Below are 15417 nucleotides of genomic sequence, written 5' to 3'. Positions count from 1 at the left end.
CCTGTCCCTTTCTCCAGGTTCCTTACCTGTAATCATGGAATGGGCACTTGTGTCCTTGCTCACGGACCACAACCATAGACCCAGGACAAAAGCCATGCTTCTAGCATGGGTGAGCGTTGGTGTCATGTGCACGATTCACTTTCCCAGCGCACAGTTCCAGTTGTCTCAGCTGTGGACTCGGTGTCCCCTTATCTCACCAAAACCCTCACCCTAAGGAGGGAGACGGGCCGCGCGTGGGGTTCGTGTCCTCGGTCCCAGTCTCTGCTCTTCTTAGCCACTCAAGCTGTGGCATTTGCGGACAGCACCCAACAGACTGAGTGTCTCCAATGCTGGATTCACACACAGCCCAGGGATCGCTCTGCGGGGTGAAGGGGGCTGAAGGGATGGGGAAGCCACTGTGGTGACCCTGGCAGTGCCTGTGCCTTAGGCAGCTGTAAATGGGCCCCAGTTCCAGCTGGCCAGGCTGCTCTCACAGTGACTTGCATCATTGGAGGCACAGGGCCCCATCAGACCATGTGGCACAGCCCACGTGGGCACTAGTCTCCAGGACCTGGCACCACCTCCGCATGCCCTGCTGCTGGGCCCTTGGTTTGTGGGGCCAGAGGGCACCAGCGTGAGGGGACACATGTGAATGGATCCCCTCAACCTGGCCATCCCAGTTCTCTCTCCCTCCCCTTGGTGTCTGTCTGCAACCTCGTTGGGTTTCTGTGACCTCTGCTCTCTAGATGTTCATTCCTTTCCTGCACTGTCTCCTCCCAGCGCTTTCTAGCCACCATTCTGTATTTCTCCAGAACAGCATATTTGTCTGTGTGCACACGTGCGCGTGCGCGCATGTGTATGAGTGTGTGTGTCCCACCTCTGCTGCCATGGGTATAGTGCCTCCCTGTGACTCACTTTACATAACTAGGCCGTTGCCCGAGTGGTATCCCTTGCTCCCCTGAGGTGAGGAAACTGAGTCCCAGGCTCATGGAACTGCATGGCGAGGTGACTTTGGAGCCAGTCCCCCAGCTGTCCCACCCTTCAGACCTGGCAGACCTACCCCTTCCTCGCTGCTCACCGAGTCACACGGTTTTGTGCTCTAAAACGCCAGGGTACAGTAGCAGGTGTCCCCAAGAGGGTCAGGAACACGCAAGGAAACCACTGTAGGTGTCGGGCACAGGCCTCTCTCCTGAGTATTCAAACCCACAGGTACAGAACGACAGGTGGCTCTGGAGGGACAGCTGTACTTTAGCTGAGAAAATAGATTCACCAGAATGCAAGAGCTACGTTCAGATGTTTGCCCCGAATCCTGCAGCGGTGGGAAGAGTACGACCCAGAACTCAAGAAGGTAGTGTTGGTTGAACATGAGAAATAATTTTCTCATGGCATGGAGGTGCACACCTGCAGTAACCCCAGCACTCAGGGAGGCTGAGACATCAGGACTGCAAGTTTGAGCCCACTCCAGAAAACTTAGCAGTTTAGCAAGACCCTGTCTCAAAATTAAAGATGGCTGGGGAAGTAGCTCAGTGCAAAGGCCCTGAGGTTCAATCCTCTGTAAGGCAAAAAGAGACTTTTGAGTAAATAGTCTAACTAGTGAGAAATGTAGTTGTTTGGGTTTGTGCTAATTCCTTTTGGAGATAAATCGGTCTTGTTTGCACTCTGAAATGGAAAGTGGAACTCAGCCACCCACCGGGGCACCTGCCATTCCAGGGCCCCCGTGTCATGGTCACACTGGTCAGTCGCTCCCATTGGTGTCACTCTCATCCCGGACTCAGGCATTTTCCTCATTACGGCTCTGCCTGTCCCCTGTATCCCCCGTCGCTGTGCTTCTTGGGATAAGGAAATCCCTAAAATTGTGATCCCAGTGCTTCCCCACCTTGGCATCCTTCCCCTTATTTACTTGTTTGTTTGCTAGTTTCAGGGTGTTTTGAAACAGTCCCACTCTGAGTCCAGGCTGTTCATGAACTCACTGTGTAGCCCAGGCTGTCCTCAGAACATTCAGTGATCCTCCTGCCTCATCCTCCTGAGTGCCAGAATCACAGGAGTACACCACCACCATGACATTTACCTCGTTATTTTCATGGTTCTCTCCAGTCACCTTCATAACAACTGGAAAAAAGTGGGCTTCAGAATGTGCTTGAATATTCAGATTACAATGGAAAATACCCTCACCTTCTCCAGGCACTGTCGGCTCTGGAAGCTGAGGCTGTTCCCAGTCCCAGGCTGACTCTGCTTCCTCTCAGGCCCCGCTGTGACCGTGGTGCTTTGAGATGCTGGTCTCCTCCGCCCGAGCTCACACCCCATTAGCCCTGTGACCTCTTACTTCTCTCGTGTCCAGAGCTGGGAGGGTGTTTGGCATCACGTGTCAGACATGGGGGGATCACATCTGAGGGCGTTGGGGCTCACAGCTCCGCAACATCCACAAAGCCAGCCTTGAAAACACCAGTGAAGCACACGAGTGGACATTTCTCCAAAATAAGTGGAGCACAGCGGCCCAGGAAAGAGGCTCAGTGATACATCGCATTAAATTAGAAATCAGCAACAGTAACATGTCTGGAATAAACTCAAACAGTGACTAAATAACACTTGTACATACAGTAAATCCAAGAAGAAATCACAAAGGAAGTCAGAAACTATTTTGAACTGCATGAAAGCAACTCCAGATGCATCCAGAGAGAGCGCTGAGAAGCTGGGTTCTGAAGTGGCCCTGTTCTGGTGGGCTCAGTGCTGGTGCTAGGTGCCCAGGGTTCAGCGTACCGTGCTGGCCAGCTGCTCCGCTTGGGAGATGCAGACCCAGCCAGCCTGCAGTGAAGCTCACCTTCTGAGCACCTCCATGGGATGCACAGTGATGGGAATACAGTGAATATTTAAATAGAATCGTTCCAGTAAGTGACACATTGCCATGAACCCCCTCCCTCCCTTGGAACACACTCCTCCCTTTGTCCTCCCCACTGTCTGCAGCAGCTCTGGAGTCCTCTCTCCTGAGGGTCTATAGCTGTGCTGTCCTGGTGCCTCGAAGTCCTGAATTGCTTCAGAAGGTTTCCTGTGATGGTCATTGTGACTGTGGAGAAGAGCCGGCATCCCACAGTGCCAGATGAGGTGACAGGGGGAGGAGGATGCCGCTCCATGTTGTTACGAGTCTGCCTTTCTGTGGGATGGTGCTCGGCAGCAGCACCTGACACATTTTTATCACGCCTCATATTCAGGAAAGAGGACTCCAGACCTCTTCGGAAAGTAGTGAGGGTGATGGGAGAGTATTTGAAGTGAGGAGGAGGATTTTGAGGGGAATTAATGGCAATGTAGCTTTTACTTAGTAAAATGTTTGTGGCGGGGGGCGTTTTTTGAAACAAGGTCTCTATATATATAGTTGAGACTGACTTGGAACTCACTATGTAGCCCAGGCTGGTCTCGAACTCACAGCGATCCTCCTGCCTCAGCTTCCCAAGTGCTGGGATTACAGGAGTGTACCACCATGCCCGGCTGTACTTAGCAAATTTTTTTAATTTAAACATTCATTATATACAGAAAACTGTGTGATGAGAACAAGCATATTTTGTTATAATTTTAGAAAAGAGCTCAAAGTAAAAGTACATAATGAATAAGAAGTCAGCACATCACAAAGATTAAATAATCACATACGTTTTAGTCTAATAACATCTGCAGATTACAGGAAGCAGAAATTGACAGAACTAGAGGCTGAAGCAGAGAAACCCACAATCTTCTGGGCAAATAGCAGAAGCCAGGTGTAACCATCTCTCAGGACAAGTAGATAAAACAATAAAAACGAAAACTAATGGGTAAGGAGATAAGAGGATCCGACTGATGCTAGCAACTTTTGACACGAGTGATGCATATCTATTTTGTGGTAAGGGGTGCACCCCAGGGTGCTGGGCAGCTGGGCAAGTGCAGGACGTCCCAGCCATGGGTGACATTTGCAAATAGGATCCCCAACCACTGCAGAGCACATTCTCTCCGAGTGCCAAATCTAAGTACACTGGAAAGATTCACAATGCATTAAATTAGAAATCAGCAACAGTAACATGTCTGGAGTAAACTCAAACAGTGACTAAATAACACTTGTACATACAGTAAATCCAAGAAGAAATCACAAAGGAAGTCAGAAACTATTTTGAACTGCATGAAAGCAAAAACACTAAAATTGGTAGGGTTGACCCACAGTACTGCTTAGCAGGAAATCCAGCACTTTCAGTCTTTTATTTGGGGCCTAGGCTGTGGTCTCGTAGCATTGCAAAGCCCTGGGTTCTGTTCCCAGCTCCTCAGCAACCTCTCAGTTGTACATTAGGGAAAAGTAAGGTGAAAATCAAGGACAATGTTCCACCCTGAGATGCGGCAGAAAGTGAAACAAGAGAAACACACAGAAGAAAGAGATTAAAATAAGAGTAGAAACTAATAAAACCGAAACAAGGCAGATCAAAGAAATCAGTGAAACCAAAACTGTTTTGAGAGCAACAAAACGATTGACTACTATCTAGATTGAGGTAGAAAGGATGGAAGATACCCACACTGAGTGATGGAGACTCTTCAACGTGCGTCTGTGGACACTGACGAGACGGTAAGGAGCACTGAAAATGGTTATGGAAACTCACATGAAATGAACAAATTCCTTGAAAAAATCTTAGCAAAAGCAGCGCAACCTGGCCTGTGCTTTGAGTACAGAGGTGCTGGCCGTCCCGGGGGACGTTTGTGTGCACGTCCACCCTTTCAGCTACATATCATGATGTTTCCACCTAGAGGAACAGGGATGGGCTCCCTGGAGCTGATATTGAGGTGACGAAAATGAACAAGTGGAGAAGCAGCAATCCAGGAAACAGAAAATATTGACGCAGCATTAAGTACAAAGAAGAGACGAAACCGGGCTGGGATTAACAGTGATGGAACAGAGTAGCAAAGTTGGAGAAATCCCTGTGCCAGGAGCTGCTGCTAAGGAGAAATGTGCACCCGACCATCTGAGTGAAGCAAGTTCAGCAAAGAGCCACTGTGTTGTGTGTTTCAGGTCGGGCCACACCGGGGTCTGAGGCAGGCACAGGGTGGCAGCATCTGCAAGACTGTTTCCCGGGAGCCCTTCCCTTAGGCTTGCGTGTTTTCACATGTCAGGTGAAAGGCAAGAAAGAGGGTGACCCTGCATGTCCTGGGTTGGCACTTTTCTTTTTCCTTTCTGTTCAGACAAACCACAAATACATTGGTGGAGTGCAAGGCAAACCACCTATAACCATGCCATGCCGTTGTCCATGCGTGGAAAGGGCCTTAGAACTGTGCAGAGCCTTGCTGAGCAGTTCACAGGCCTGGAGGGGGACTTGTGAACTGATGTCAGCACTGTGAGATTCACGTGACGAGTACATCTTTCAGTCAGTGCCTACAGTAAAACGCCCAGTCACTGGACGGGCCAAGTAACTAGACAGTTCTCAAAAGAGAAAGTACAGTGCCAATGAACGGAAAACGTTCATCACCTTTTCCTGTCTGGGAATTTCACGTCAAGTCTCCATTGAGATTCCTTCTCATCTGGGTCAAACATCATAAATGTTGACAAGGTTTGGGCGAACAGGGACCCTTCTGTGTTGCTCCTGGGAATGTAAATGAGAATAGCAACTTTGGAAATCTGGAGGTTTCTGAAGAAAAGGAAAGTGGAACTGCCAATGACCCAGCTGTTCTGCCCTGAGTTTACATCCAGAACACTCAAGTCCTTGCCCCAGTAACGCTCGCTTAACAATGATAGTCGTAGCTCAGTCCACAAGAGCCAGCACACGAGTGGGTTAAAAATGTGGTGTGTCTGCACAATGGATTACTTGGCCATGAAAAGAATGCTGTTTTGTCCTTTGCAGAAAAATGGAGCCCCTTGCCTATTCCTGAGTTTCCTCTGGACAGCGTGTCATGTGAACAGGTTTGTTTTAGTTCATGATGCCACAGATCTGTAAATAGCCCATGGCTTAGAAGTTCTCTGGTATCTTTGCTTGAGTGTTTTTCTTTGGGGGAAAGGAAACCCACAAAACACTCAGGAAAGTGGTCCGCGTCCATCAGTGACACAGTGGAGATCATGTGCTCTGTATAGAGGGGATGGCTGTGTGTACAGAATGTGTTGTGGTGTTGTTTTCTGTTTAATTTCCATTATACCTTTGCAAGCTGGCTCTGTTCCTCCCTATACAGAGGGGTTTACTGAAGGTGGACCCAGGCCCTCCTGAAGCCCTAGGTTTGCAGCCAAGCCCACTGCACCTGCGCATGTGGCCACAGGCAGATGGACAGGCGGGGGTGCCACGGCCCTACTGTCACAGCCTCTCAGCAAACGTCTTCCTTCAGGCCCTTCCCTTATTTCCTATCAGCCCTGATAGCAACAGCTTTGGATCCTTGATTTTCTGTTCTCTTTCGATTTTGCTTTCATTAATTTCTGCACATCCTCAATACACTTCTCCTCATCCTTTGTGTTTATTTCATTCTGCATTTCTGCCACCTTCAGGTGGTTTTGGTTTTTAACCTTTCCTCTTTCTGATGTGGCATTGAATAGGAAGCGTGCTTAAAGGGACAAGCTTGTCCCTATCTCTCTGTGGTGAAAGTGTGATGGGAACACATCCTGTGATGTCGACAGGCTGTCCCCAGGGTCCCCATGCAGAGCTTTCCTGTTAGTGCCTGTTCTCGGAGCACACTGCCACTGTCACTGAGAGTTGCATGTGCATTGCTCAGCTCGATGCCTCTCCCTGCCCCGCTCCAAAGCTGGGTACCCCCCATTCCCAAAGGTCTTTCCTCTCAGGTCTGCTGGCCCTGTTGGGGGCTGTCCCAGCCCTGCTGGCCCTGGCTGGGTGCCACATGATGCAGATGAATGAAGGCCACTCTCCATGTTCTCTGGAGCACCCCTCCCGAAAGGGACACATTCTCATGACTGTGACGCAGGCAGAGCAGCTGGCAGGGACCAGAAGTGTAGGACAGGCAGCCACGTGACCTCTGGGATGCAAGATGGGAGTGGGTGGTGGGGCTTCCTCAGCTGTGCTTGCTTTGCACACTGCGCCCCTGCTGACTCTGCCTGGGGCTGCTAGCTCCCTGCTGGGGAGCTCCACACTCCGGCTGGCCCTGCCTCCTCCTGGGCCTGGGACTCCTCCAGTCCTGGTGCGGTCTGCAGTCACCATGCGAGGTATCTGGGTGCCTCTGCAACACCAGCGTGGCCTGCTATGCTGCTACACCACTACTGAAAAAGGATTTTCCTTATATTATGTGTTTATTTTTTTGACAGCTTTGCAGATTGAACCTAGAGTGCAATGAGCTACATCTCCAGCCCCTAAGTGTTTTGTTTTAATTTGTTTGTTTGTTTGTTTATGATATTGGAAATTGAACCCAGGACCTTCACACTGAGCTACATCCTCAAAATTCTTTTTTATTTCAAGATAGGATGTCACTAAGTTATCCAGACTGGGCTCCAATTTGAGATCCTCCCTTGTCAGTGTGGAATTACAGGCCTGCACCACCGTGCCTGGCTTTTCCCATTATTTTATTTTATTTATTTAATATTTATTTATTTATTTATAAATCGTAAAGGTAAAATTACGCCTGATAGCGTGAGTGCACATTTTCCCCTCTTGATCAATTTAGAAAGCAATTGTATAAAACAGTATGTATCTACTGTGTTGTTGGGCCAAACACAGAAATTTATGAATTTACCAATAACTGCTCAGAGGAGGGTAGTAGGTAGTTCTGTGAGAGGAGGGAAATTGCTACTGGTGGGGACGTGGATCCACAGGGGAAACAGCAGAGGACCAGAAATGATGGCTAAGATCACCGTGCTAAAGTCAAAAATCTCCATGAAGGTACTTCCTCTCCTTTCTCTCATAAAATTGTTGAAAGTAGGCTCTAATAACGTCATGTTAGGTTTGTTACACTCACGGGAATAACAAACGTGACAACCGTGTGTGTCAGGTACAAATGTAATGCAGTGACAAGTGGTGTATTCCCATATTTTCAACTGTAAAAAGATGACAGTCCTCATCACGTATTTCCAACTCAGACGATTGTAGCAGAAAAATAATAAATCCCCCTAATGAAGGCTCGCCACAGTGGCACACAGCAGGGACAGGAAGGAAGCACCCCTTCCCCACCTCCAGGAGGGGAGGCCAAGGACCCCTTTCCTGGGCTCTGACCCCAGCCAGGCATGCTCAGTGCACCTCACACCATAGCTTCTCTCTCTGCTAACTTTCCTCAGAGCCCACCCATGTGTGTTTTTTTCTGAAAAAGCCAGTGCTGCAGAGCACTTCCTCCCAGCAAGCCTGCATTCCCCTTAGGGATGGCTGTTTTCAGCCGGAACAGTGTGAACTCCCAGAGGAGCCTCTGGGGTGACCTGGGCATCAGCCCTTGGTTGAACTCCTTTCAGTATTCATAAAGAGCCTAAGACAAGCCACGGCCCAACACACTGGATGGATACTGCCTTCCACTTCAGAAAATACAGATTTTTATCTGCGTACCTGTCACTTTCCTCCTTGCTGTGACAAAACACCCACACTTATGGAGGGGGTCTCAGCGGGCCCATGCTTCAGTCCTTGGCTGCTAGCTCCAAGGTGGAGTCACGCGGCAGAGGGACCTGGGAAGGGAAAGGCGCTCGACTTATGGTGGCCAGGAAGCAGAGAGAAGGCAGGGTCTGGGGACAAGACCGCAACCTTGAGGTCCCACTCGGTGACTCCTCCAGCCAAGCCCCACCTCCTCATGGCGCAGACAGCTCTGGATTCCTAGCTCATTCACCTGCTGACTAGTAGAGCGCCCCCGTGGTCAGATACCCTTCCAGAAGGCCCACAGTCTTTGGGGTCGTGCTCAACTTTGGGCTTTCCACAGCAGGGGAGGTCGGTGATGTGTGATTTCATTCCTGCTCTGGGGTAGGAACGGCTCAGCAGACAGGCATGGAGGAACCAAGGTGCTGATTCTTGGTGGCTCAGAAGTAGAGCAGGGGAACTGCCTGGAAGGATGATGCAAGAAACCAGATATAAGCCCCAAGCTCATGCCTCCATGACCCAGGGGTGAGTTTCACCAGCCACCCACAGGCTCCCATCAATCAACCTGACTGTCCACACCCAGCCAGAGGGCAAAGCAGTCAGAGCCCTGAGCACACTGCCCTTCCCTACTGGAGCTGAGACCAAGACTTAGGTCAGACCAGCCCTGATGCTGGGGCCATCCGGAGTCCAGGCTCCCAGCAGGCTGTCTGCTCTTGGTGGCATGATGGCCAGGAAGTCTCCAAAGCATGCCCACCCAGAGGGCCCTGGCCTCTGTACTTTTCACAGTGCCCATTTGATCCTCACAGGATCCAAAAGCAGCAGCTACTGTTTTTGTCCCTGGTTTACAGAAGAAGAAATTGAGGCACAGAAAGGTTAAGCAGCCTGTCCAGCATTGCACAGCTACTAGTGGACAGAAAATTCTAATCCTGGCCGCCTGGCCCCGGGGTCTAAGTGATCCACTGTGCTGACCTCTGACCTCTTGAAGGGATTTCTGAAGCTGCTTTGCCTCATACGTGGTGATCATAGTGGTAAAAACACAAGTGTGTTTAACAGAAATTACATGTAGTAGTCACTTTGTAAAAGACGGGAACAACTAATTCTCTCTTACATCAGCAACAATCACTAAAATTGCTAATATAGGTTTTCATAATATTTAGAACACTTTCCACTTATTGTGGTGAAAACAAGAATTTTATGAACACTATTATTGAATGGGGGAAGAGGCTGTTTATAATAATTTACACTTACACAGCTTTTCCAAAGGCCAATTTGGAAACAGATCTCCTTTAAAGCCAATTTTACTTTATTGTGATGAGAGCACTTCCACTGAAATTTTTGCTCTTAATGAGATTTTAACGCACCACACAGTGTGTGTATCTGCAGGTGCAGAGTGCTTGGAGCCCCTCTGAGGCTTCTTCATCTTGCAAAATGAAACTACGCCCATGGAACTGCAGCTTTCCATTTCTTTCTATTCTCAGCCCATTCTGCTTTCTGAGTCTATGAATTTCACTGTTTTAGGAAGAAATTCACTTAGTTTTTCATTGCTCATATGTGTTTTGTGTGGAGGTTGGTACAGAGCACACTGTGCTTGACTGGATGGATGTGTGATTGGATGGATGGATGGATGGATGATGGGTGGATGGGTGAGTGGATGGATCCATGCCTAGGTCCATGGTGGATGGCTGGATGGTTTGATGAGTGGGCAGGTAGGTGAGAGGATAGTGGAATGGGCTGATGGGCAGATGGACAGAAGAACAAGCACATCAATGGATACAGAGTGCTGAGCCCTACTCATTTATTGATAACACATACTGACCCTCAGATCTGTTGATGTTATTCTTTGACTAAACAGGAGAGACCTAGAGGGGTATATCTACTTCCTCTAAGAACAGTGTGGATACAGTATGTGTGTACAGGTAAAGGGTGTCAGGGAGCATGCTTACAAATACACCCACAGGCATCTAATCAGTTCACTAAGTCACTGTGAGTGCCATCCCTCAGTAAGGTGTGTGATCCAGCGGGGACCAGAGCATGAGGCTATGTCTCCTGGTGAGAATTTGTCTGCCCTCTTTAAATGAGAGCTCTTCCTCTGTCTTAAACACTTTTTGACTTCAAGTCTGGTGCTACACATAATTGGCACAATGAGATTAGGTGACCGAAGGGACCGCAGTGGAAAGATGCTTTCTGAAAAACCAAGAGTAGTGCCCCACTGTGTGTTACGTTACATTTTCTTTATTTGTGTGTTGGTGGGATACAGGCTGCTTCCAAGGGTTAGCTCTTATGAACTCTGCTGCTGTAGACATAGATATAAATCATGGGCCACAATGACACCATGTCTTTCACTCATTTGGGGAGATACATACTAGGGTAATAGCTGGTCAAATGGAGTTCCTGGTTTTAGTGGTTTCCACAGTGGGTGAACCAGTTTACATCCCCACCAGTTCCTACCACAGCTTCTGCTGCAAAGAAGGATATATTTAAATCATTTGTAGAAAAATATGTGCACCTTGAGATCATCATGTGAAGTTTAGTAAAACAGATACACAAGCTTAATTATTGCCTAAGTTCTCCTATATGAGAAGACCAAAGTATAATAGAAGATAGGTGATAGGAAACATGGGTCATCTGCAGTGGAAGGGGATCTAGAGGCAGCGGAAGGGAGAAGGTGGGGATAAAAGAAAGTAAGATGTGCTGTGTACATGTACCTATACCTAAAACCAACGCAAACATTATGTACCACAAACATGGGCTCATAAAAATACTAAAAATAGATTCAATAAAAAGACAGAAACCCAGCCATGTTCCCACAGGAAGGTCCCTGCTGCCATTCACAGGTGAAGCCAGCCTGGGCTGTGCACCATGTCCCCATGGATTTAAATACTCATTTCTCATGTTTGGGGGCTTTACGGTCTAAGGTCCAACAGCCAGCAGCTCTGCTGTCTGAGGAAGGGCCTCTCCCCCACTCTCTCAATCCTGCTGCTGCTCCTGCTGTGTCCTCTCCTGGTAGGAGGATCAGAGAGCTGTGTGGGTCACAGATTTCCTAAGGGCACTAATGCCACTCATGAGGGCCCCACCCTAGGGACCTTATCCCAACCCAAAGCCTTGCCTCTAATCCCATCACCCTGGAGCTTGGAAGTCACTGTTTCCTGGCACCCGGGAGAAAAACCCAAACAAGCAAGCTCTGAAAAACAGTTAGGACTGGGTTTTATAGCGTTCCTTTAAAGAAGGTGATAAAACCAGGTAGAGAGTTTCAAAACAGGTTTCCTTCTGGGTGTGGTAATGCATCCCTACAATCCCAGCACTCTGGGAGGCTGAGGTAGGAAAATCACAAATTCAAGCCCAGCCTGGGCAACCTAGGGACTTCACAAGACCTCATTTTAAAACACAAAAAAGAAAAGGGGCTGGTGGTGGAGCTCAGTGCAGAGACCCTGGCTTCAGTCCCCAGCACCACAAAAAATAATTTTTTAGAGAATAAGATTGTTTCCTCAAGCAGCACTTTTAAGCACAAATAGTTGCTAGTGTGCCCAGTGGGTGAGATTTTACCACCTGGACAGCGAGGACTCTGTGGATCTCAGTCACTCAGGGCCACAGGAAGACACATTTCCATTCAGCTGCGGGAGCTTGCTTGTCCTGTTCTGGCCACCTGTGGCTGTGGCTCACCATCTTCCCTCAGTCCATTTTCCTGGAGCAGCAGAACTGGTAGAGCCCCCTGCCTGGGGGCTCTGAGACAGGCCCACAAGACCCCGTGGATATCTGCAGCAGGTGGGAGCTGAATGGACCTTCCTGGTTGCCGAGCATTAGAGGTTCCTTAGTCTGGACACTCCTGGGAGCACCTAAGCCCCCAGAGGCTTGGGAAAGCCGCTCTACTATCCGACCCCCATCCCGCCAGCGCTGGGAGTCTGCCTTGCTGAACACTTTCCAGGCAGGTTGCCTTAATTACCACCCTGGGTGTGGCTCCAGGTCTGGAAGAAGCGTGGTAATTCCACAGCGTTTGTTTAGTTTTGTTAACGCTGTGGTTAACTCAGCAGAAGAATCGCCGATGGCAAGAGTGGGTGGCTTGGCAGAGGCACCAAGACTCTGTCGTAGCTCCAGATCGTGTGCAAGAAGCGAGCCAGACCTGCCTCCAGCAGGTGAGACTGCACTTCCTGACTGGGGACCAGAGTGCTTCCCTGCTCAAGCTCTGTGTGGACGCGCAGGGCTCTGGGGTGCGCCGTTACCACAGGACAGCAGCAAGAGTCCAGAGCTCCTGTCAGCCAGCACCGAGCACCGGGAAACCCAGGTCCCACTGAGCCTGAGTTCAGTCCCGTTTTGTGCATTGTTTGCATGTTGAAGATTAAATAGATGTTACAGAATTCTCTCTCCTTCATTACCATGTAGAAGCTTCAGGTGAGGAAGCTATCCTGTCTGGGAATAAAGACTGCTTCTGGCTGCTTGAAGGATAAATGAAACAACAGCTCTTAGCAAACTTTCTCACTGCAGGAACTACAGGCTAGAAAACCAAGCCACTCAGCAAACCTGTAGCGCTGGGACAGTCATAGTTCACCCAGGGATAGAATGGGGCCTGGCGCGGGACTCTGGGTACCAGAGCCAGGTGTCCGTGGCTTTTCGCTGCCCTCCCTCTTCGGCGACTCAGTCCCTTTAATAAACTCACACTATGTGACCACTTGTGGACAGGACTCCATCGCTCTGTGGTTCCGTTGTCGTCCGTGTGTCTTGTGCACTGTTTTCCTCCCTTACTCCCTCTCGGGGTTTCATTGATTTTTTTTTAATGGTGACTATGATTCTTTTCCCATTTTCTTTTCTGCCTCTTCTGTAGGTATTCTCTTTGCACTAACCACGGAGTTACATAAAGCATCTTATAGCAATCTTTTCCCAATTGCTCTCAATTTCTCTTGAACAGCCTGTAAAAGCTCTGCCCTTTACATTTCTATCCACTTCGTTATTGATGCCTCAAATTCTATCATTTTTCCTTTTGTATCCATTAATATAATTTGATAGTTGCAGTTATTTTTAGGCTTTTATCTTTTAAATTCTACACTAGAAATAAAAATGATTTACACTCCATGATCAGTGTTTGAGATTCAGTATCTGTCTAAATAGTCACCATACCAGAGAGCTTTATAAAATCCAGATGCTTCCATATTATTATTTAAGTTTCTTTCATTCCAAACAAAGGACTCCTTTTACTGTGCTTGCAGTGCAGGTCTAGCGATGATAAACTTCCTTGGCCTTTTTTTTTTTTCCTTTGGTGAGGTCTTTATTTCTTCTTCATTTTTCATTCATTTATTTTAATGGATAAATGTGCATAGTTATGGGTACGATGCGACGTTTGAAACATTGTAGAAATAGTCCAGCAAGCCAGTTAACGAATCCGTCACCTCACCACTTTGTCGTGCCTTTGTGGAAAGAAGATTAAACACCTGTTCTTTCAGTGACTGGAAGGTGTGTGAGGCGCGGCAGGGTTACTGACTGTGGGCACCGTGCAGTACGGTAGCTCCCCCCGTTGAGCTGAAACTGGGGCCCCTTATTGACATCTTCCCACTGTCTACCCCTCTGTCCACCTCCCACACTCTAGTTTTGGGTGTTCCTGTTGGCGTTTGCAGCACTGGAATTGAGCCAAGGCCCTCACACGTGTTAAGCGAGCACCCTACCATGGAGGTATTTCTCCAACCTTTTTCATTTTATTTTTTGAAACGTGTCCTCACTAACTTGCCCACAGTGACCCCAGACTTCCAATGCTTTGGCTCGGCCTCCAGAACAGCTGAGTTCCAGGAGTCGTCTCCATGCCCAGGTGCGCACCCTGTTTCCCTGAGAGCTTTGTGTTCAGAGGCTGCCTGTAGTGAGGTCGTGCAGTTTGCTTTGCTGTGCCTGGCTTATTCCACTTAAAATGATGTCCTCAAATTCAACCTGTGGTGTCAGGGTGACAGATTTCCCCTCATTGTTTAAGGTTGTGCAATATTCCACTGTGTATACACCTACCACAACTTTTTATACCATTCACCCACTGACAACTGACAGACACAGAGAGGTCTCCACAGCTTGGCCTCTGTGAGTCATGCAGAAATGAAAACAAGAATGTGGACATCTCTTTACCATGCTGGTTTCCATTCCTTTGGATATATCCCCAACACTGGAGAACTGGATCATGTAGTAATTCTATTTTTGGTTTAGTTTTTTATGAACCTATCATTTCCTGAAATGGCTCTATTCATTTACGTTCCTCCCAATAGTGTACAGGGTACCCTTTTCTAGATTCTCCCCAACAGTTACCATTCACCTTTTGGGTAATAGTCATACTCACAGGTGTAATAATTTGCATTTCCCTGAGGATCTGAGATATTGGTCAGTTTTAGTGTACCTGTATAAATATACATTCTTTTGAGACACTTCTGTTCCAGTCATTTTCCCATTGTTGAATTGGGTTGTTTTCTTGCTAGTCAGTTATTTGGGTTCCTTCTATGTGTCTTATAGAATTCCTTTATCAGATGGGGGTTTGAACTAAACTGTCACAACCCACGATTCCCTTGTACTCTGTTGGTTCCTTTGCTGGGAGGAGACTTTCTGGTTAGTGTGATCCATTTGTCTCTTTTTGCTTTTGTAAGTTTATTCAAGGAGGAGAAAGGTCTGTACAAAGAAAACTATAGAACACTGGTGATAGCATTTGGAGAAGACACAGATGGAAAGATAAGCAGTGTCATGCACTGGGAGAACTGATACCTTTTAAATTTCCAAATTCCCTTAAGAAATCTACAAATGCAGCGAAGTCCTTACAGACAAAGCAATTTACATTTCCAACCGTGAAACCCACCCAGTCCTAGTAGCTCCCTCCTAAATTGAGGATTTTGCTGACATAGTCCATCTCGATCACTTTCTCATCATCCAGACGCAGGCCCTGACCCCTGGACCTGAAGGAGCAGAGGTTGCTCAAGGTTTCAGTATCAGAGGCTTCGGTTCATAG

General features: G+C 48.1%; 1 protein-coding gene across 1 annotated transcript in view; it reads left to right on the top strand.

Moving 5' to 3' along the window:
* Nucleotides 1-15417, top strand: part of Cobl (cordon-bleu WH2 repeat protein) — a 144622-nt gene that overhangs the window by 77305 nt on the left and 51900 nt on the right. The gene's annotated exons all lie outside the window — the stretch shown is intronic.

This window comes from Fukomys damarensis, unplaced genomic scaffold (genome assembly GCF_012274545.1).
Source record: "Fukomys damarensis isolate Sample0158 unplaced genomic scaffold, DMR_v1.0_HiC HiC_scaffold_17, whole genome shotgun sequence".
Taxonomy (NCBI): domain Eukaryota; kingdom Metazoa; phylum Chordata; class Mammalia; order Rodentia; family Bathyergidae; genus Fukomys; species Fukomys damarensis.
This window is presented reverse-complemented; position numbering and strand designations above follow the sequence as displayed.